Below are 24,211 nucleotides of genomic sequence, written 5' to 3'. Positions count from 1 at the left end.
CCCCCCCCCCCCCCCCCCCCGCCCCGGCTTTGCACGGCCAAGTGTTGTAAATGAGAGCTGAGAAGAGCAAGAATGGAAGCAAGCAGGGCTTTAAAACCCAAACCAAACCTTTACAAAGCACCTAACCCCAAAAGAGCTTCGCTGAACAGAGAATTTCAGCTGGAAACATACAGCTCTGTCCGTGGTATTTGATAGCACCATATACACAGCTGCACCCTGCTTGCTGCCCTCAGATTTTTAGCAAGTTTTTAAAGCAGAAAGCAACTCACTGCACGCTAGGCAACTCAAAATAGGTGCAGCCAAAAGTGAACAAGGGTGGAGATTGGGAGGCTTTGGATTTTCTTGCTGATAATGGCTGACATAACGTGAGATTGGGAGGCGTTGGATTTTCTTCCTGATAATGGCTGACATAACGCTTAATGCATGGGAATGAAAGACAGTGAAGGATCTGATGGGCACCAAACATGCACTGTAATTTTACTCACCCTGACTTGTACTTTTTATTTACTGATCTTCCTAACCTGAGCTGTGATGACTTCAGAGGGAAGGGAGTTGGTAGCAGTAGTTTGTTGTTGTTGTTGCTTTTGCTTTTATCTGCACAGCTCTTGATCTTGATCTTGAAAAATACGAATAAGACAAGGATTTTTCCCAATCTGTAGAAATAAAATGCAGCCATGTGGATCCCAACATACAAACAAGTGTCAGCATGTCTGAAATACTGTACCTGTTGTAATTAAAACTCACAACTTTTTTTCTGTCTTCATGGCACAAAGCTTGCAGACATTCATAAATGGGCTGACAGGAAAGTCAGCAAGGACAGAAACCTGCTATCCCCTGAATGAATTAGGGTTGTTTGTTGTTGTTTTTGTCAGGCCAAAAAATAATAATAAAAAAGCAAAATATTGATGATTCCCCTTTTCTAGTTCCTGCTGGATGTCAGAAGGAAAAAGCTTTAGACTTACATATTGGATACATAGGTATAAATATCCTGTGTTTAGCTCTTCCTTCTCACAGGTTTGAAATTATTTGACATGCCAAGTTAAACAATTCTTTAAATAAAACGATAGCTCAATTTTTTATTTTTATTTATTTTTATTTATTTTTTTTTCAGTGGATGAGACTATTTCCAAAAGCAGGTAGGGGATTTAGCTACATAACCCTAAGCTGAAAAAAGATAAGTGACTATATTGCATTGAAGACACTGAGAACATTCATTTGTAGTCTTTTCCCTATACCCTCCACAGCTTCCTTATTTCTAGTTCAGAATTATGTCACTGCATATATCACAATATTAAGTCCTTCCTGAAGAAGCTTTTTCAACTTTCTTCTCTATTATACTGCATGGCCAACACCAAGCATGCAGAACATACGTTTTAGTGATTGCCACAGCAATAACTCAGAGAACCAGTTTCCTTTCAAAACACTTCAGAATAACAAGGAGTTGGGGGAGGGAAGTTATCAGGATGCTGGAAAGCACTAATACAATTTATTAGACAAACCCTGTGCGGATGCAACGGCAGGTCTGCTATCAAAGGCAAAAACCTTCAGGCATTTTACATCCCATAATCCCAATGAAAGCCTGTTTTTGCAGATACCCTGCAGTTCATGAATCACTGGCTGTAGCATACAAAATCCCTTATTTAAGTAATTACAGTACAATACACAAATCTGCACAGTGGCTGATGTTATATAAAATACTCCAAGTAACTACAATACTAAAAAAATAAATCATCACCCACAACAACAAAAAAGGAAAAAATGGCCTTGCAGTAAGCACATTTTGTGAACTGGGAGATGCTCTGATCTAATCATACCAGGTCTGTCCTGGGGACTGGAAGATGTCTGGCAATACAAGAACCCAAATGAAACATGGACAGAGAATGGCTTCTCTCTCTAGATGTGGTTTTTCATTTGTTTTCACTTGGGCTTCATGGTTTTATTATTGCCACCTTAGCTTTCAAATATCAGAGAACACAGAAAGATCTCAAATCTCAACCCTTAGCCATGCATTGCCCCAGTAATGGGACTGGCTTCTACTTCTTCAGCAGAATGAACCAAAAGCATGGTATTTGAGGAATATATCTAAATTTGACCAGATTTTGTGCAGGCCCATGTGTACTCTGTCCTGATTTATCTCCTCACCTGGGCAGCTTAGCTTTACATTCAGCAATGGAGAAAATAGGTTTCCTTCATGAAGAGCCCTAATTTGACCAATTAGGTTGGCTTCATCTACCAACTGCATATTTCACCAGAGCTTGTACCCTTCGTTTTTTCTGTAAATCAGACTTGAAGTGACAGGAAGGTAGCATTTTGCCAAGTCACTTCCAGATCAGACCAACTTTCAGTCATACCCACATAACCAGAGCACCACCAGCAGCAACAAAAGATAAAGAAAGGCAGAATTGCATTATAATTTACAGAGCATGATGAATGTGCACAATCTGGATTAATTAGAAAGTATGCTCTACTCCTCTATTTAAAAAATTAAGATCTGGTGAAGGTCACATCAGAAAAAAATTGAATTGGAAAATGAGCTTTACTTTTACTGTAAGGGTTTTCTGACTTCCTCTTTCACAGGAAATATACAGTCCTTCAGGGGAAGTCTTCATTAAAAAATGCTGGTCTGAATCAGACTTAGCATTCTCAGAAGTCTTGTGTGCCTCTCACAAGGTCCAGCTTCTCAATATGAAATTTATCTTCTAGTTCTTTGTGCAAGGAATCTGCAGAGAAATTAGAGCTTGCTTGGCAAGGGGAAAACTGATAATGGCCCGCAAAACATAAGGTCAATCCATGTTCTCAAAGTATTGTATGAAATGGAAATCTTTCTCCAAAGTACTTCACTACAGCCCAATAAAGTATTACATTCTGGTGGAATTTTATCCTGTTAAAGTTGGCAAAGGTTTCTTTCCCAAAGAGTAAGTTTGGTTTGGGTTTAGTTTAATTTTATCTCACTTCCTCCCCTCACCCCACTCCACTCCACCCTCCCCCACCCAAAAAAAAAAAAAAAAAAATCAATGTAATTGCTCAGGTGCAGGTTCACAGGTTCCTGAGACAGTCTACATTAAATGACCCACAGCAACCAAGGCACAAACACCAACTACACAGTGAAAATGGGGAGGAGTAACAATTACCACCTCATCAAATGCTGTGTTAGGTTCATGTGGAACTCTCAGGGCAGGCTGTTAAATTGTATGACTGTACATAAGTTCTTGTGTGAAGGAAGTCAGAGCCAGATTGCAGAAGACTTTCCTGGGTTAGGTCTGCCTTTTTCTACAAACATCAATCACAAAGAGTACAAGTGTTTTGAGTTAAAGACGCAGTGAAGAGTTTGGCAGAAGTTTGGACTGCTCTGTATGTGGGATGTTGTGATTCCTCCATCTGCAATTCCCTGGGATGCATTTCACCTAGCCAACACCTGACAGGAAATATTTAAGAGGTTATAAGTCTTCTTTAGAAGAAAATTACAGCAGAAATATATAACAACTAAAACATGAGAAAAAGGCTTTTTACAGTTTGTGTTCTAGGTGCCCGACTGAAATCCTGGCTCCATAAAAAGTCTTCTTCTGTGTGCTTCTAGGAGGCCAAGCTTGCCAAAGTCTAGATAGTTTTCATATATATTTGATTTTCTATGTTACTAGCATCATAGTCAGAGAAGAGTAGGTTTAATCACACTCTGAACAACAGGCATAGTGCACCCAGAGATGGAAAAATGGTTTGCATGGCTCTATGTACCTCAACAGGTAGTCATTTAATAACAGAGAGAAAGTGTTCCCATTCTTTTCATTTACAGTATTTATTTGCCAGAGAAGGCATAACTTTGAGAACATTTTTTTTTGTTTTTCAATAGTTGATGTGTTGACACTGATTTCACTTTTCTCTGAAGAGGTTTTTTGACTCAAGAGAATACCAAGATTTTTTATTCAGGGATCATATTGGGGATCAAACAACTGGTTTGTCTGCTATAATAGAGATAGTGTTATACCACAATACTTAATCAACTATTTTTATATGCATATAAGTTGTTTCATGGCTATAATTTAAAGTGCAGAGCAAAAGATACAGACTTATGGAAAAAGGTTGTTGTGGCTGTCATACAAATGTTTTGCTAAAAAACAAAACAAAACAAAACAAACAAAACCCAACTCACAATCATGGTAAATACAAGAGGTGGAGAAGGGGTGAAGACTATTCACTCCTACAACTTTATGTCAGTTTAGTGAACTCATTTCTGCCACAATTGCAGCAGTACATAACAGATGAGATAGCTAGCACCTGAAAACAAAATCCAAGACAAAGAAACAAAAGTTAAAAAAGCAAGACGTGTTTTAATAAGACATGTCTAATGCCTAATATTGGCCTGTGTTCACTGTCATACAATCATTGCGAATGAGCACTGAAATAAGTGTGCATCCTTGCGCTCATGATTCGTGAATGAGATTAGATCAGCCCTTCTAGAAAAAAATGGAAATTAATCTTTTCTTGTACTTCCCTTTAGCAACTACCTATTTGAAAACTCAGAAAATGAAATCCCTGAATCATCAGAAAAAAAAAATATCATTAAAAAGAAATATGAAAACCCCACAGTTCCGCTAATCACTTGGAATAGTCTGCGTAGCCACCAACTTAAACAGGGATCTTTGGTCTATTGTGGTGTATCATGTGACTTCAAGAAAATGAGCTTGGAAGGTAAATATACAAAGTAGTATTTAGCAAGGCGGTAGGTGAAGGGGGACAAAAACCCTTCCTATGGTTGTCAAAGTAAAAAGGAGGGTGACACTCTTACAGAGTTAGAGGAGGTCAATAAATCACCAACCTTATCTTGCAAACAGAGCCTGTGACTTCAAAAATTAGCTCATTTATTCTGCACAATTAAATTTATTGAAGTGTGACAGAAAAAGTTTAGCAGTCGCTGATGCAGAAAGGCAGCAACAACGGAGGCAGGCAACTGAGTGGATGACACAATTAGTTGATTTTCATTTTATTTATCAATATAATTATTGAATTGTATTTATCCTATTTCACAGATTTTTACCATTATTACAACCTGGGCCTCAAGGGAAAGAATTAGTTCAAATTTTCAGTCTAACTTAATGTGATTATAGAGCTGCTAATAAAAGAAAAGTTCTATAAAGTGCCACACAATCTTGTATTCAATGTCACCCCACCATCAGTCTCTGAAATCCAGAATCCTTTTATGTAAAGGCAGGAAATTGAATATGAATTGTGAATACACTACATTTTCTAGGTGGCAAACAAACCTGTTTGCAGTATACCACCTTAATGCTGCTTTAAATGAGCCAAGATTCCTCCCCAGTTTTAAACCTAGGTATATGTTTCTTCCTTAAAAAACATTCAAATAATAATAATAAAAACCACTGAACACTATTTGTGCCCACCCCTACTTCAAGCTTCGGCAAACTTCAATTATTTGGTAATATTGTGAAAAGAATGCAGGAAAATTTGAGAAAGACTGCTGTGTCAGAGGAGCAGTGGATGAATATGGTTCTTACACAAAATCAATAATTTTGGTTCATAGTATAAAAAAAAATAACCTCCAAAGCTTCCAATAGTAATATTTTAACAAAATAAAAGCTACTGAACAATTAGAAAGTTACCTATTAGCAAAAGTGACTTTTGCTGTTGTCCAGTCCAGTTTAAAAACATGTAGCATATTCTAGGTTGCTCCTGCTCACTTTTTGGCATACTGCTTGTCATTTGCAGTGTCTGCTTTTTCTTTGAACTTGTAAGAGAAAGGATGAGACATGCTGTACCTGACTTATGCACATATTCCACCCTCGCTTTCTACATACATGAGGAAGCAAGCACATGTTCAGGAGCAAGCTATATAATAATTCATGTACTTTCTCACAGGTTCAGGAAATTAGACCACATGCTATTGCAAGTGTCTAACTTTTCCAATGTTTTGAAAGACTGTATTTCCATTGCAACTAGCTTATTCAGTTCTACCCTCCACTTCCATTCCATAAAAATTATTTGCTCTGAGGTACAGGCCACTTCTCTAAATGTCGGTCACAGTGCCATGGAACATTGCCTAAAACATTAAAACATGGAGAGCTTCCAGCCTAATTCTATAGCCATAATTAATAAAAATGAATATTGTTACTCATAATTAATAGCCTGCTTTGGATGATAAGATTCCTCCAGAATTTCCTTTGTCAACATATGCAAGTTACTGGGATCTTGGTGTCTGAGTAGGCTCCTACATATTTTGGGAACTTAGTATAGTCATGTTTGTAACAACAGGCAAGAAGTGACATTTCCATTTATAAAACATATAGATTAACAGAGCTAATAAACTGGGACTATTTAAGTTAAATATGATGTGTGCTATCTGCAGAAAAGGGATCAAAAAAAAAAAAAAAAGGCATATATCACATATTTTGCTTTGTGTGTTTCTTTTGGGTAAAGCCTGGGAAGTTACCCCTCCATTTATGTTTACATAATTATATGCCTTGCTGGGACCTGGAGCTCCTGGGAACTGTTCCTTAGCAGCACCAAGCAAGGGTCTACTCACTCTAGAGACACAAAAGCAGAGGTGGACTTTTTTCCAAAAACCTTTCAACATCAGAAAGGATATAGCAAAGGAACATACTGGAACAAGAAGGGATCAAAGAAAGATAATTTTAAGTGTTTTATTGGCTGAAGATGTTTCCACTTCAGCTTGTATGAGGAGAAGAATAGCAGCAGAGAAGAATAGCATACTTTCAAGGACTAACTTATAATCTTTGCAGAATTCATCAAGGCTCTCTCACCAGCAGGGAGAAACAGCACGTGAATGCATGAAATGGGCTTCTTGGCCCAACTAAGTATTCAGCAGTTAAGTAATCATGAATCCATTCTTTTTCACTCCAAGAGCCCCAAATTATCTTGCAAATAAAGAGCACCACTGTGCCATGAGACCCCAATATGACATGTAAACCTCATTTATCCACAGCCCCTTAAAAGAGAGGATAAGGGGGCTTGAACACCAAAGAACTGGATTTTACTAAAATATAAATAAGAAATCTTCACTTCCCAAAGCATTGTAAACTGGACTGACTAGATCAAGCACAGTCACCATAAAATTGATAACATAAATCAATTTTTTTCCTGGTTCAGTGCATCCTCACAGGTCAAGTCCTTGCCTTCAACCCTGCTTATATTCAATTCAGGCAACATTTTTACAACAGCAAGCACAGCGTCTTCTGGTCCTTATGGAGTTTCTTGTCGAAGAAAAAGAAATCCAACCTATCAGCTGAGGATGAATAAAGCAGACACTGTCCATCACATCTTGGCATTATTATCATTTTGCAATTGGGAAACAGAAGCCCAGGAAAGGGGGATCCAAGATAATAAAAGTTTCCAGGTGACCTCTGCCTTCCCAGGTTCCTCTCTTGACTTTCCAACCCCATGTTGCTGGCTTACACAGCATGCCATAAAACATTAGATGAGTCCATTTTAAGAAGTTTTTTGTGTGCTGGAAACTCTAGTGGAACTTACACACCCATCCCTCAAAAAGACATTGTTCATGTGAATAAACAGAGCATCATGTGTGATCCATCTGATGTACAAGATTTTGTTTCTTTAAAATGTCACAAGCCTGGAGGATGTTTTTCTCCACCTACAGCAATTAACATGGCTTTGCTTTGCTCTCTGTTTTCCAAAACAAAACCTGTATCAAGGCAGTTTTGTTCAGGGATGGATTTGGTTTGTGACTGCCTTCACGAGCTTCCCAGACCAACCCCGTGGATTGCTGTACAAACATAAGGGCTCTGAACTGACTTTTCGTTCCAAATCAAATATGGTTTTCTAAATAATTATTTACCCTCAAACAGGTCACAGAGGCCCTAACAGCAATGTTCTCCTCCTCCTTCCATATGTAGAATCATTACTTGAAAGGGCAATATGCCTGAGGTTTCCAAACTACCCAACAATTTGTCTTTTCTTCAAGCCACATTATGCATAAGAATTAATGTGCATCAAAGCTGAAGAAAGTGTGTCCAACTCCAGAGGACACAAATCAATAGCATACAGTCATTGAGAACAAAATGCAGAGGAACACTGAGTGTATGAATTTCCTGAGCCCCTGGCTTTCTATTAACATATGGCTTTCTATTAACAGGGCCTAGCCAACAGTAAATAGCAGTTCTTCAAAGCACAGTGGGCAGCATTATGTCCTTTCATCTCTCTTATGTCAGTTTTTTTAACCTAAATGTAAAGATTTACCTGTCTGCCTGAAACACTTGGCACTCCAGTGCTATAGGAGGTTGACAGCAAGGATTCCACGACTAAAATGGGGTGAGCTGTAGGAAAGGGAGATAATGTTCTTTAATCCACAGCATGGAAGAGTGTAATCAGAAGTTGACACGGTGCTTCAAGGTGAAGAAACCCCGTGCGTCCTGTGTGTATTATGTTCAGTTTTGAGCCCCTCACTACAAGTAGGACATCAAGGTGCTGAAGCATGTCCAAAGAAGGGCAACAAAGCTGGTGAAGATTGTAGAGAACTAGTCTTAGGAGGAGCAGCTGAGGGAGCTGTGGTTACTTAGCCTAGAGAAAAGGAGGCTCAGGGGAGACCTTATTGCTCTCTAGAGCTGCCTGAAAGGAGGTTATAGTGAGGTGGGGGTTGGTTTCTTCTCCCAAGCCACAAGCAATAGGTCAAGAGGAAATGGCCTCAAGTTGTGCCAGGGGAGGTTTAAGTTGGATATTAACAAATATTTATTCACTGAAAGGGCTGTGAAGTGTTGGAACAGGCTGCCCAGGGAAGTGGTTGAGTCACCATCCCTGGAGGTATTTAAAAGATGTGTAGATGTGGTGCTTAGGGACATGGTTTAGGGGCAGAGTTGGCAGTGCTAGGTTAACAGATGAACCTGATGATCTTGGAGGTCTTTTCCAGCCTAAATGATTTTATGATTCTATGATTCTATGAACCCACTTCTCCATATAGTTTCTGCTGGATCCACTTGGACCTGTCCTTTGTTTGAACACCAAGCAAAATTCCCTGTTAAGAAAGCTCAAGTGGTAAAAAACCTGGGTCAGCTCTGTCAACTCCGGCTTCCCCATCACTGATCTGCCCAACGCTTCCTTTGCAGCTTCACTCAAATTATAAACGGCTCTGCTCAACAGAGCTTCACATATGCTTCACATATGCTGTGCTTAGTTAGAGGAGGGGCAGGTTACTCTTACTCTAAAACTAGTGACCTGAACATGACAGTGAGCTGTAAATCAGTTGCAAGGGACAATAACTGAAGCTAACACAACGGAGAATGCACAGGAAGCAGGGACAGTACCCAGAGTTCATACTCGTCTCCAATGGCTCTGGTGAGACTATGCTGCGCAGACTGTGCTCAGGCCTTGTAGCACCACTTAGATGAAGTTTGACAATAGATAAGATATATTAAAAGAATACAGCCTAGAACAGCGAAGATTTAACTATAGATGATTATGGCTAGGAGTCTGACCTTAAAAATGTTTTTTTCCTGTAATTAATTGCAAATGAGAATTTGATGCAGATCAAAAGCAAATGTTCCCTTCCCACAACTGTTAGAATCTTTGAACAGTAGGGAAGTCACTGGTCTGAAGTTAAAAAACAAACAAATGCGTTAGAAAGAGAGATGCAGCTGAAGGAGTAGGCCATGGCTTCAGAGAGTAGGCCAGTATACAAGACTTTGGAAGAATAAATGCTGTGTTTAACACCACTTAATTGCTTTTATGTCACCTTAGACATCAGAACACCAGCTGGGCCTTCTCTCTGCATTTGAGTTACCAGAAGTCAGGAGTCAACAGAGCACCCTATTGTTGAATGGGGACATCACCAAGAGTAGAGAGCCAAGCTCTACATAGTGGTGGATGGTGGGAAGACAAGACACAACAGAAGAGCAGATTGGCTATAAGGAACATTTATATTCCTTATTTAAGGAATCATATGAGGAGTCAAGTGCTGGAACCTAGAGGTTGCGGGGCTTCCTTGGAAGTTTGGAGGTTTTCAAAGCCCATCTGGATAAAGCCCTCAAACTCATCTCATGGCTGATCCTGCTTGGAGCAAAACATTGGACTAGAGACCTCCTAAGGTGCTTTCCAACCTGAATTATCCTATGATCCTACCAGCATTGATTTTTCTTGTCTATTCCCTATTCATTGGCCCTACATGAGAAAACAAAGCAACTCCATATTTGGTAGCAAATTCTGTCTTGGTATTGAACTATTTGGGTTCTGGTCCCTTTTGTAATGGCCAATTGAGATTAAAATCAGATGCGTAATATCTCTTTATCAATGCTCAATTTTGTCTTCAGTGCAGCAAGTAGTTTCTAGCATAAAAGTGTTTGCCTCTGTATACTGCTGTACATACTCCACACGGTATGATGTTCTGCTACAGTGAGCTGTAAGAAGAAAAGTACATACACGTGGGAAATTAGGCTTCATCTCCTGTTCAAATATCCAAAGTTCCATCGCACTCTTCCAGCTCAGCACCATCTTCCCTTGCATTTCTGCAGGATGAGAACATAAGGAAATGCCATTCCTTTTACAGCTAAACCGTGCTATTACTCCAACTACTCCTGAGATACTGGTACTGTTTGTTCTCCTAGCAGCAACTTTGAAGAACTTGAACAGTCACATACTGCTCAGAGAAAATACAAAAGAAGAAAAACAAGCTGAAATTCTGGTGGAGACCCTAATTATGAGCATAGAAGTTGAATTTTTTATTTATTTATTTATTTTTTCCTTTAAGTCCAGAATGTCCAGCCTGTACGACACAGCAAGAATTTCTAACCCTTCTCAAATAATCTCATTGGTGCCAGATATTTAGTGCAATGATTTCAGCAGTGAGTGTCAAATCTCTCTCAAATATTTGCAGGGTTCCTAGCTCCTAAACTGACAAGCTTTAATTTAAGCAGTTATAAGTGAAATCTGCCACAGCACATGTTGGTTGAGATATTTAAATGATACAGGCCACAATGAGAAAGACATAGAGCACATGCAATCCTCATTAGAATCAGTGTGGCAGGGGCTCTTCTCCTCATTACAGATACTTAAACAATAAATTAATTAAAAACTCTTCAAAAAGCCCAAACTCAAAACTATTCAAGATGTGTGGGAAAAATGCCACACTCTAGCAATCTGCTCTTTATGGAAAAAAATGGCAATCCTCTTCTCTCATCTTTATTCTCATCATTATTTCTCTTTTCTCTGCACAGCCCATGTGGAGTATATAATACATAACAAAGGAAATAAGGCAATGGAAAGTGTGTGAGGATATTAATTCCTGCATCATACCTCTGAGCAAGCTCATGTCAATGCACCCCAGCAATATAGTGGCAAACTTAACTCGGGAGCCTCATCAATTTGCTAAAAGAATTCCCCAGTCTTTTAGACATGAGTCCTTAATAAACTTTGCTCCTCTCAGTCCATATTATTGTCTTTTACCCATCCTTTAGAGATACAGTATGCTTCCTGGGACAGACACTATGCCCTTTTTATTTTAGTTTTCTCAGGAAAGCACTTGATGTCATCTTTTCTCTTTCTATCGTCTCACTCCATAACAAAGCCTTTTGAACCTGTTGGCATATTTCAAGTGAACTTGCTAGAAGACTAAGCAATGGAAGATGAATTTCCACAAATATTGAGAAAGTAAGGAAGCAGTACAGGAAAGAATTGTAGTACTCTTAACAAAAGAGAGCCCTAAGAAGAGCTCTATTATTATATTCCCAAACAAAGCTAAATATCTATAAAGTTGGAACATACCTGCAAGATGTCATTAGATCTCTACCTGTTACACAGGTACCTACCTTTACAGTCTGTCCTTTGGACTCCTTAAAACTCAACTCACTTCTAAAATCCTTTGAACTTGAAACAGTTTTATTCTGAATAAACAATCCAGACAATCTTGTCAGATTCACTTGGAACATCTTTCAGAGTCTATAAATAATTTTCACATCTCCATATTGTAAATTTAGTGCAGAATTTCAAGTCTTACTTTTCAGATGCCAAATCATTTTAGTAGAAAGCTTTTTAGGTAATAGAATCTTTCTTGTATTATGCATTCATAAATTTCTTTCAGTGATAAAGGTGTAGTTCAAAGATCATTTCAACACTGCTGATTAGTTTCTTAATTAAATTACTGTGTTTAAAAAGCGATAAATAAATACTGGTCACAGTTTAAAGGGACGCAAAAGTGGGTCACAGCACTTGAAAAGGCTGCCCAATGAAATAAAATCAACAAAACATTGCATTTTTCTCTCTGCAGAAGCATGTTTGCAAACAGTTAGTGTGATGTCTCCTTCCCAAGAGGTGAAATGAAAACCCTGGGCTGAGCTTTCACAAAAGATGGGGTCAATCAAGGGTGTTTTGTAAGGTGGAGGATGAAATTTACAGCAATATAACCAGTTGGCCCATTCATCATTACACACTACACATGTCCTAAATTAGGAGAGCATGAAGCGGGTGGATACATTACATTGTTTCCTGAGAAGCACGTTGAGTGAGTTGTTCTCGTTCCAGTTCTTTGAGACTCAACACCACATCTCCCAGGAATCTGTAAATCATCAGCAGGTGATATTTGTTGGCTGTCATACCATGGACAGTCAGAGCTGGTTACAACTTTTACCAGGCTTTTGCTGTTTGTGTTTTTAATGTTCTCTTTTTCTGGGAAGCTGCAAAACAAATCACAAACCAAGAAGCAAAGTAGCACAGTACAAAACAAAATTCCAGAGATAAGACACATGCTGATAATACAGTCTTTGACATTTGTTTGGGAGCACTGCTGAGTGCTCCCAAACATCCATCCTATCCATCCTTTACCAGATTAATAAACGTACATCTGCTCTCTCTCTCTGTTACCTATGCAGCCCCTGTCAGTACAGTATCTGAACACCCCTGAAACATCAGTGAACTTGCCCTCATAACATCACTTTGAGGGATGAAAAGAAATGAGGTACTGGGACAGGATATTCATGGCAATGATGTGGCACAAAATTCATATTTTTTTTGTTGTTTTCTTTTGTTTTGTTCTGTTTGTTGTTGCTGTTGTTTTTTAAGGGCTCAGGAATGAGTCTTTTGAAAGATTAACGTGGCCTGTTATGTTCTACACTTGGAGACACATCAGTGTAGGATATTACCTAGTATGTTATGCCATCATTAGCTTTGCAGTGCATATCAGAATTAGAGTGTAGACAAATAATGGTAACATTTATTATCACCATAGTGAAATAGGGATGGGTCTAATTCTAGTGTGTTAGAAGATATACACAATAATATACCTCCTCATGATACTGAAAAAAATCAACCAGATGAAAAAGGACTGAGTACAGGCTCTCTCAGCAATGTTTAACCATAACGAGTGTGAAGGAACACCACCATACAAAGAGATTTGGTCTTTGGCATGGACCATAGGTAGCAAGTAATGTGTGCTAAAATTACAGCAGCTGATCAGTTGAACCTATAAGATGAACAGGCAAATGAAACTGCCACATCTTCACAGGAGAAAGGATTTTTCATGGGTGTAAGCCCAACTCCTTTTTTAACTCAGCATAGAACTTCCATATGACTTAGGGAGCTTGGAATTCCTCTTTATAAAAAGTGACACAAACTTTGTATTTTATAAGGGACTGAATTCCTAGGGAATATCAACAAGTTTAGCACCCTCCAATGGAGTCTCTTATTACAGCATATTAGCAGGGGATTTCTGAACATCTGGAAGCCTGAACAGTGAAAGTCCTAGACAAACAGCAAGTACATACAGGCAAAAAGTCAGACGCAGCCAAAATGCATTCAACTTACTGTATGTGCACTCACCAACTCACTGTGCAAAGCACTAAAATGCAGGCATCACACTTCTGAGCTGGGCCTTCCAGACAAAAATATAACTATGCATGTATTTTTGACTCACGTGACTCATCCACAATTTTGCAATGCATTTTCCTCTCCTTCCTTGTTTGGATAGGGTTTGCCTCTGCCCTGTTTATAGAGATAAATAGTAACAGGGAAACAGTTGATATAAAGCACGTGTTCTGAATTTTTTTTTTTTTTTTTTTTTTTTACTGGAACAAAAACCAGAAAAAAAATAAATACCAAACGTACCTATCCAGCTATGTGGCAGAAATGTAACAAATCCAGTAACAAATACAGCCCAGTATAAAAATATGGTTTGCATTTTGTGGAGAAAATACATGTCACATCATGTATGGGTATTTGAGTTTCCCATGGATTAAGCAAACATCACCATATGCTACTGGTCAAAAATATGTACGTGCATGTGCAGAGATAAAAATTCTATCTCTTTCTGCCATATCTAACAGCACACAGAGCTGGAGTTCATGGCAGGATCTGGCAATGAGAGACCAACACGTGCATGTGAATGTGGCCCAGCAGAGATGTATACATTTATTTGTATATTTCTACTGCATCGGGGTAGAATATGCAGTTTGTTTCTTCTCTTTGACAATTTTGGGGAGGACTCATACTGCTAAGCCCTTGCAGCATAACACCTTAGAGGGCATTCCTGGCCCAAGCCACAAAATACAGCTGGGTATCCGAGCTGCAGATATAAACCTGAAAGTTTCCACACCACAGCCATGGGGAGAGTTTCCACACCACAGCCATGGGGAGAGTTTCCACACCATGCTACAGAATCACAGCTCTGTGATAACATCTTTATTATTTTCTAGAGAAGAGTATATCGAGAGCTTTTCAGAGCTACAGGCCTGACTTTTCTGTTCATGAAACCATTTTTCTGTGGTCATGGTATGCATTTATCTGAAGATTATGTTCAACTCTCCCCTTTCCAAAACTTCTGATAGACGTTCTGGTAGATGTTCACTAGCCTGTCATGGATAAAACAAATACAGGGAAATCTTGGAAAGACATCAAGCAGAGAGGAGCCTCGATCACAGTGATGAGATATTAAGTGTGGATAAAGATGCAGACTTAGCCAGGGCCTTAAGCCCCTCGCCTGAGGTTTATTTGGCCCCTTTCTGTCCATAATGTCAATTCTTACACAACCCTTTACATTTTTAAACCAAATTCTGTGACATTGGCCATTCGGGAAATCAGGCTGTTATTTGTTAAATGCTGGGAAAATTGGCCTTTTTGACATGGAGTTTTAACTTTTGCCTCTGGGAAGCAAAGAAAATAAAAATAGGTAAGTAACTACAGCATGAGAATGAGGTTTACATAGCCCATGTAAATGGCCATACTTTCTTTACTTCAACCTGTTTCATCTTCAAACTATCTTTTCAGCTTTACATTAAAGATGGATCTTATCACAGACATCTGTCTCAAATCCAGGGCTAGATTTGGAACATCCTCTATCTATGTCAGCTCCTTTTAACCCCATGCCTGCCCATTTGAGCATATAAGCCCTGGTTCAGAAGTGTGCCAGAACTTCCAGGCTGTCCTCTTAAAATTAATTAATTATTAATAATAAAAAATATATTTCTAAACCTGCTGCTCTGCTGCTCATAAAGCATCCCTCTGCTTCAGTTTAGTCTGTCTCCCTGTAGGTCATCGATAGTCAATTGTAGAGAATTTGTCTTATTACCCCATACTGTTTGCCTCTTAGCGTTATTATGTGCTGTTCAGGAAGGAAAAGAAAACACTTGTTTACTAGACTGACAATGCCTTACAAGCATATTGAGTACATTTCTTGCATCCCATCTCTTCCCCTTTCTCCCTCTAAGGCCAGAAGCCTGTTCTTACAGATGTTTCATGGTCAAGGCTGGAGCTGACAATCAGAGTGGTGAAGGTACCATGCAGCAACACAGCTGCTCTTTGCTCATGTGGCAAGTCCTTAAGGGGAGGCTACCAGCACCACTGCCCCTGCCTTGATAAACATGGCTGTACAGACACTGAAACTGGTTGCAGATCTCCCCTTCACTCCCATGATGCAGATACAGACCACTGACTCAAAATCTCTGTGCTCTAGGATGCCTTTCCTGTTTTAGCCATGACCATTTTTATCCATGACAATTTCAAATTTTGGTATCTTGGAAACTCCCAGGGCTCAATACAAGTCACATGAAGTCCCAGTGGAAAACAGATTCTTCCGTTTTGATAATATGCAGTTTGTTTAGAAAGCTGGCAGTTCAGAGGAGACTGAACCATGGTTCCTGCCAAGCTGGGGCCTCGCACTACAGTAACTGGGGCAATGACTAAGGATTATTATTTTTTTCCCACAGTAGTAGAATCAAGACATCATTCATGTATGTATGTTTCCATGTGTTTTAAACAATGGCTGTTAAAGGATGACCCACGCACTTACAGAAAATGTAATACTTGAGAGAACCTCTTTGTCTAGCCACTTGCTCTGGAAAACTCAAGTCATGTTCCTCCAGCAACCTCTTTGTTCAGATATCCCTGCTGGCCTTTAAAACACAAAACAAAGTCCTCCTAAGGTTATGTAAAGGAGAACCTCAGTAAAACATCAAATAGACAGAAAAACATTTCTCCTCCTCCTTCAGTGAGCATACAGCAGCCTCCTCACTAGGTTCACCCCTCTGCACACATGAACCCAGTACTTGTAACAATCCTTTGTCTTAGAGAGCTTCCCCTCAGCCTGCTGGAGGCTTAGGCCAACTACTGATCTAGTCTTAATCCTATTGAACCATCAATATCTTCAAACACCTTGTTGGCTTGTGAATGGCAGGGAGAGGGGGGGTTGTTCCTTCTCATCTTCAGCCCAGTGAACACCAGGCTTGGTAATCACACCACACAATGTCTAAGGCCTTCCTTATAGGTGCAGTCCTACAGAGAACAAATGCATTCCCTCTCCCCACAGAGGAGGATGAAAGCACCACAAAGGAGCCCATCTTTGAATATTACTCAGGAGGTAGCACAGCAGTCACCAAGACCCAGAAGCTTTTTACAGAGCTCCAGAGGAAGGACTGCCAGTGGGATTTAACAGTGTAAAACACATGCAAACATGACCAAAAAAATCCATCTGCTGCCAAGCCAGTTGCATTTTGGGTACTACTTGGTCTCAAGCTGACTAGTGCTTTGAGGAGGTTTTCCCACACCTTTTCTTTATTGTGAGCAGCAAAACCATGCCAAAGGGGTGCGGATCTGCACAGATGTGAAGCTGGGCTACTCAAAAAAGAGAAAACACGTCTTAGAACAGAAGAAGAAAAACAGTCCCTCCACTCCTTCCCCACTGCACCTTCCACATCTGCTATGTGCTCACTCGTTAGGGAGCTCCCAATTCTTCTTTCAGTCCCAGAGCTTTCAGTGCTTTCTGCTCAGCTCCAAGCCCTGCACCATTCCTGCTGGCTCCCAGGAGACCCTCTGTAAAGGCCATGCAGGGATGTCACAGACAACTGCCGTGCTCAGGGGTTTTCCATGAGCTCTGATCTGTGTTTGGGTAGGGGCGCTGGTGGAGAACAGGATGCCCTACACTACACCCTGAAAAAGGTCTGCCCTCCTCTACAGCCCTTAAAGAAGGGACATTTTCCCCCTCTCTTCCTCTCTTCAAAACTGAATCAGGCAGAATAAAATAACCTTCTTCCTTGCTTCTCACCCATGGTTTTTAATAACAAAATAAAGCATGCACAAGCTGCAAACACATAAAGTAGCTACCTCCCTTCAGAGCAAATTATACAGCTTTTCCTGGCATATTTTTCCACTCTAAAACCACCCCAAGAATGAAACCAATAAGTGGGCACCCTCAGGAGGCTGGGGACAAGCACCAGAACAAGCTCCACCATAAATCACTTGCATAGCCACAGATACAAAAATGATGAGGATGCAGAGAAACCCATAAGGAAATCAACCATTTTGTCAACAGTCAGAAGGGCATGAATATTGTGCAGTAAATATGGCTAGGGGCCACACACTGAGCAGTAAGGAGAAAACTAAACATTAAGTTGCTGCTCAGTAATTGATCACAGCCCATTCTGTGCACGAACTAAGGCAGGGATGAGAGGTGGAAAATAGTAGAAGTGTATGTAATTAAAGGCTACAGGAGAGAAAGAGTCACAAGAGGACTAACTGAGATACCATGGGTAACCATTCTGGCATTCCCTGACCTGAAAGCATCATGCACGTGTGTGTATGAGTTTGTGTGTGTGTATGCATGCTGTGCACATGCGGTTACCGCAACGATTACACAAAATCAGTGGCCAAGTTCATTGAGAGGCTACTACAGGGAAGGGAACTGAGGCTGGAGGAACAAGTGACAGAGCTTTAGCAGCAAGAAGCTATGCAGAAAGTCAGAGTAAACTTTTCCTTATATTGCTCATGCATATATATAATTCCCACTAGTGCAGAACTTAGGTGAGTAGGGAGGCGGTACGGGCAAATTGCAGGTTACCTGCTGGAAAACAGTAGCCCTGCCTTTGCAACTCTGAATGCATCCTTTAAATAATTTCTCTTTTAACATGCCCATATTCAGCTTTAATGTGAACAATGGCTGGAGTAGGAGGAATTCATGATGCCTAAATTTGAGTGATAATCTTCAGTGGGAAGATAGACACCTACCCATCATTTATACCTTTAAAAAACCTCCTCTGAAACGCTGTTTGCCTGCAGATCTCGCAGTTCAGTTGACTTTGACAAAAAACAGTTTCTCCAGTTTCTGGGACAGGCCAGAAGGAGGGTGAGCGTAGTCATTCTTCCCCAAGGCAAGGCCTGGGTGGAGCTGCAAGAAATGAAGCAGGCAGTGAATGGGAAGTGGAGGTAGCCTGGGGAAGGGAGGCGGTGTGAGCAAGCAGCTGGGGTGAGAGGAGAAGCGGTCAGTGCTGGGGGAGAAGAGAAACTAGGTAACTCTGTTCTCTCCAGGCAAATTACAAAAGGGGGCATGGAAGAGGGAAATCAGAAGGAAGCTCTTGCTACTCTGACTCCTGGCAAACCAGGAAGCCTTGTTCCACCCATTAGAAAAACAATCGGTCTATATCATAGAGAAAAGAGGGGATGGAGCCTGGCTGTTTATTTCAGGCACGAGGCACCCCGTTCACGAAACCTGCCGAAGTTGCCAGACATTTTTCCACTGGTTTGGGCCTACTGAGGCCAGAAAGCCAACTGCTAATCTCTAACACATGCGTTGTCTCAGCAGTCGCAGCAGGGTGAGGCACAAGGGCTCTAATTTTTGCTCGCAGCCTTCCCGCTAACGCCCAGCGTGCCTCTCCCTTCACCGCCAGGCTTTGCTGCTTCTGCGCCGGCCATTTTCCACCCTCTGTTTCCAAAACCCAGCTGCAGGGCTGGGGAAGGTGGTGTAGCAGCATGAGGGAGCAAAACCCAAGCGCGGCCACTTAAAGCAAATATTATTTTTCAACTGAAAGACTTTTATTTTTTTTTCCCCAGTTTATTTTTAGAACAATGGTAAAACATACAAATCCTAGAGGCCTCAAGCACTTTCCTGCTGTGCTGGTGACTTAATTTATTTCTTTAATTTGTTAAAACCTCACCAAAAAAAATGTTATTCTTTGGAGACTTTGCTAGCCCAAGTTTTGCATGTATTATTTGCTGCAAAAGATTAATGAGGTAGCAGAGGCAATTTTTTAATGGATTCCCTTGGTTTTCTCTCACTCTCCCTCACTTTTTTTTTTTTTTTTTTTTTTTTTTCCCAACTAACGGCAGTCCAGGTCCATGAATCTGCTAAGTGCTCTCTGCAGGCAGGATGCAAAGTACGAGAAGAAAGTCATGAAGTCTAAAAGCCTCTTTCACAACTCCTCCCCTTCTCTTTCACCACCAGGAGCCACAGCATTACCCATCACGCTGCACCAGCCTCCTGCACCTCCTCCAGCACCTCCACAGTTCCATCCTCTGCAGGGTTTGGAGGGAGTGGATGGTGCTGATACCCCAAGTTTACAGGAAGGCCGTGCGTGTGACAAGGGCTAATCCTACGCATAGTTCAGAGGTGCTGTCAGCCAGCCAGACGATGCACTGAGGCCCTTCTCCTGGCTTGGGTTAGAAATCTGCTGACACTCCCAGTGACTCTCAGGGAGCGTGTTGGATCTCAGCCGCAGAAAACTTCCCATCGACCTGCTTCTCTTACGGGAACTCAGTGCTGCCTGGGGTGTAGCAGCAGCATAGGCTTTGGTGGTGATGGCTGAAGATCAGATCTATTTCTCTTACCTCACCCAGAACAACCAGGCTATTTGTCAAGAAGATGCACTATGCTCAGAAGTGTCTAAATCCTTTTTACTCTCTCAGCCCACATGCAGCCTCTGTTCCAGCGCAGCTCTATGGGGGAGATTTTGCCTAACAGGAGAGAGACATGAGGAAAACAGAAAGTGAGGGAACACAGGGAGGGTGGGTGAAGATGCTGGGGTCAGGGCAGAGAGAGATATGACGTGTTCCTTATGTTCCTTGTGATAGCTCTAGAGACAGGGTAGGTCTGTAATCAGGCAAGGATATATAAAAGGGAAAAGAAATCACAACTCCCTTCTGCAGAAGTTAGGAAAAGGAAGGTGCAAGTCTCCTGTAAGGCAGCCAACAAGAGGCCTCCACTCTTTCTTCACATGCATGGCTGATTTTTGAACCTGAATGAACCAAAGAGAAACTTTACTTACTTCAGGCTTGGTTGTGAGCAGCCACTCTTCTAGTTTGCCTCCCCGCCTTTAGGGAAGTCTGCTCATCACTTTAGGGCTGGACACTCCATCCTATTTACAGAAGGACTGAACTCCGAAAGACCTACAGCATGACTGAGACCAGACAATTCACATGATGACACTCAAATCACTTTGAAAACTTTGGAAATCTCTTTGATTGGACCATCAGAGAGAATGTACAATAGGAAGAGTCAGGGGGTTTGGCTGGTGGTCCAAGGGCCACATATGGTCTGTGGAACAAATCCACGCAGACCAGTACTTTTTTTGCCACAGCCTCAACCCCAACACTGTCAAGACCATTGTTAGACACAAAAGTTCCCTAAGAAATTGAGCCCCTTCGGTGTGCTATTCAAGTGAATACACCAGTGCATTTTCCTCACCCTCTTTTTTTCCCCAAAAAGTTTGATAACACCAAACAGAAACAGCAAAGCTTAGCAACAGTGTAGGAACAGGGAAAGGGTGTGAGAGTACCTGTCTGGAGCAGCTGGCTCAAACTCAATGACACACAATAAATAACCCTGAACACTGGATGACAGGGCTGTCATTCTCCCCAGGTGCCAGAAATGTCATAAACCACAACAGAGACATGCCAGTGGTTTGAAGACCCCACAGAAGAATTTTTATAGCACCATATTTCATAGCTTCTTTTGTTATCTTGTGGGACCAACTTCCTGATCTTTCCCCTGCCTCTGCCTCTCCATTCATTGGCATTTACTCAGAAACTCTCAGTCTCCACTGCTGGTCACTGGCTGCTTATCCCCAGAGATCACCCCAACACACAGAAAACAGAGGGCTTCATGTACCATGCCTAACACTGGGATCCAAAGGGAGGGCTGCTGAGGGAGACAGGAATAAAAAATAAAAAAATGATAGCTCAGTTCTGGTTCAGACTAAGAAGCATGCTCATCTGTGAGGAGGAAATGTCCCCCATGTACTTATCTGTTGTCAGAGGCAAGACTTCTGCCTGCACTGAACTCTGCTATCAGACAAGGTAGCTTAGAGCTACCTCAGGCATTTCTAGATGAGTTGCAAGCACAGGCTTATCCCCTCTAAGGTATCTTGAGAAAGTATAAACAATTACTTCTACCAACAGAAGTTTGACGTGTCCAGAGGTAGCCCTAACACCTTTGAATATCACAGACTGTATTCCCTAGTATACCACTTTGATCAAAAACTCATCAGGATTCCCCTTCTGCACTTTATTTTAAGTTTTGTTTTATGTTTTGTTGTTGTTTTTGTTGTTGTTTTGTTTGTTTTGCTTTGTTTTTGAATGGGATGACACATGATCAACAATACTGCAAAGGTATAGTAATGGTACTTAAATAACCTCATACACAACAAAGATTCCCATACACGTTCATTTAAAGTTGGCCTGAGGCAAGCCAAATACACAAACAATTAGAGATCTGTAGGCATGCCAAGAAGTACTCATGCAGCATATAGGCCCAAGAGAAAATGTAATAAAGATTAAGAATATTATTAGCACATATATGGAGGTAATAGTATTTGATGAATTTCTGTATTGAGTACCTCTGCAATCCTGGCAAGCCCCAGAAAAAGGACTGGACTGACATTTTCCATGTTTTTCTACAGCTGTCAAATCTGTAGCACTGCTGTAGCACCAAGTGTCTGAAATTAAAAAGGCTGCTGAACCATCTTCCTTTGTTTTGTTACACAGTAATTAGATCCACCTCATTCACTCAGTTCCTGACAAATGTTTCTGCTTTACTCACATCCTAAGATATCTATTGTTCTTTTCTTTTCTTTTCTTTTCTCTTTTCTTTTCTTTTCTTTTCTTTTCTTTTCTTTTCTTTTCTTTTCCTTTTTTTTTTCTTTTCTTTTCTTTCTTTCCTTTTTTTTTTTTTTTTTTTCCCCACAAAAAGACTTCCTTTTCCTGAACCCTGTAAATTTTTGCACACAAAGCAGGTGATAACAGAAGTGCAAATGCTTCCATATTCTTTGAATTACTATAAACTCTTGTATGGGTTTTCTTCATATAAAGTACCCAGTCTTTTGATTTCCTGGCCAGTACATTCCTCGCTCATGAGTTAACAAGGCTATAGGCAGGGAGACACACAAGAAAGGCCACCCAATTAAAGAGAGAAAATGAAGATCAAAACAGCTACTGTGCTGTCATATGGCCAGGTACAGAAATGTACCTGGTGAAATCACTGATAACAGGCTAGTTAACAAAGCACTTGCCACTTTGCCATGAACTTCATCAGTCACCTGGCTCTAGCTTTATGAGAGCTGACTACTTTTTAAGTTAAACACGCTTAGATTAAAAATATTAGTAACGTTGGAAATCCTCAAACAGCTTCACTGAAAACAACAACAAAAGGAAAACCTTTGAAATTATAAGTCCTGTGGAAAGGGCTCTGTATAATTTAATACATACACACATGTTATTTTCATCTACATTAAACCAGAAGAATCTGAGCATTGAAGGTCCATGCTTCCTTGAGGACTGGGACAATACCATGCTGCATGTAAGCATGAGTTTACTCAACATCCAGATCAGACCCTGGAGCTGCTCTGACACAAGTTGATGGATGTAGCATGTACTGTTTTCCTGATTGTGCATCCCGAAACTACAGCATAAACAGAAGGTCACAAGCAGGACTCGGAAACGATCGCTCATATATATCAGCATCCAAAACTGGGCAAGGGTCCCATTGCTCTAGGGATTAATGTTGTGGATTCAGTGTTCCCAAACTCAGCATTCCTGTTCTTCCACACACTGAATGTGAAGTGAGGACAGGCAACTCACTGCTGCACATAGACTATAGGTCTTTATTAAAACACCATGATGAAGATCATCTACGTTTCTGAGAGAGCTCATGCCTAAAAATTACTAAGAAAAAATATAACACAAATTTTACTTTCAAAAAGAGAAAAACAAAAACAAGTCTTCCATCAATTCTCCCTCAGGAATATTAAGAGGACTGCCTCTTCAAGCAAGTGGAGGAAGCTGAGAAAAGTTCACTGCACATCATAGCAAATAAAGCTCTTGTTAAAAAAAAAAAAAAAAAAAAAAAAAAGTAGTGATTTGTTGACTTGTTCTGCCACTTTCAAACAAAATTTCTCTGTGTTCAGCTGTCTCCAGACCACTCAGTGAAAGAGAATAGGGAGACTAAAGTGCTAATAGTTCACCAGAACCACTAGACGTCCCAATTTCCAAAGAAGGCCAGCCATTTGCCTCCCGGTAAACTTGGTATTTTACATGATGAGCTGGAAAGAGTCCACTTTAAATAAGATAGCAAGGCAAATCCAAATAACTGGAACGAGAATACAAACAAGATGTTGTTACCTAACAGTCAAGTAGTTTCACAACTGGTCTCTACAAAACAAAGGAAGAAAAACCATCAAAATGCTGAATGCAAAGAACAGCTGGATTGTTTTTTCATGACCTGGCCTAATGCAGCAAGATTGGAATTTTTAAGTTCCCAAGTTAAATATATATATTTATATATATATAAAATAAAAATCAAAGTTGCTGCTCACTTTCTGCTGTGTTAGTTGCCATTTACCACCCAGGACCAAACTATTCAAAATCCACATAATTAATCGGCACCCAATCAAACTGAAGGAACAGCATCACAGCTCCACATATTGTCCTTGAAACATTTGTACAGCAGGAGTGACCTTTTGATGAGATAGGACCATTTGTTGACTCC

At 40.5% G+C, this 24,211-nt stretch overlaps 1 long non-coding RNA gene across 1 annotated transcript in view; it reads right to left on the bottom strand.

Annotated features, from left to right (window-relative positions):
• Positions 1-13,932, bottom strand: part of LOC118162444 — a 42,257-nt gene extending 28,325 nt beyond the window's left edge. Inside the window, exons 1-4 of the long non-coding RNA XR_004748454.1 lie at positions 13,774-13,932; positions 12,452-12,647; positions 3,135-3,415; positions 486-610 (exon numbers count right to left, since the gene is read on the bottom strand). This is a non-coding gene — a long non-coding RNA (uncharacterized LOC118162444). The remainder of the gene's footprint in view (positions 1-485; positions 611-3,134; positions 3,416-12,451; positions 12,648-13,773) is intronic.
• Between the last annotated feature and the right edge of the window lie 10,279 nt (positions 13,933-24,211).

This window comes from Oxyura jamaicensis, chromosome 2, assembly GCF_011077185.1.
Source record: "Oxyura jamaicensis isolate SHBP4307 breed ruddy duck chromosome 2, BPBGC_Ojam_1.0, whole genome shotgun sequence".
Taxonomy (NCBI): Eukaryota; Metazoa; Chordata; class Aves; order Anseriformes; family Anatidae; genus Oxyura; species Oxyura jamaicensis.
Note: the sequence above shows the minus strand (reverse complement) of the source record. Positions and strands in the feature narration are given on the sequence as shown.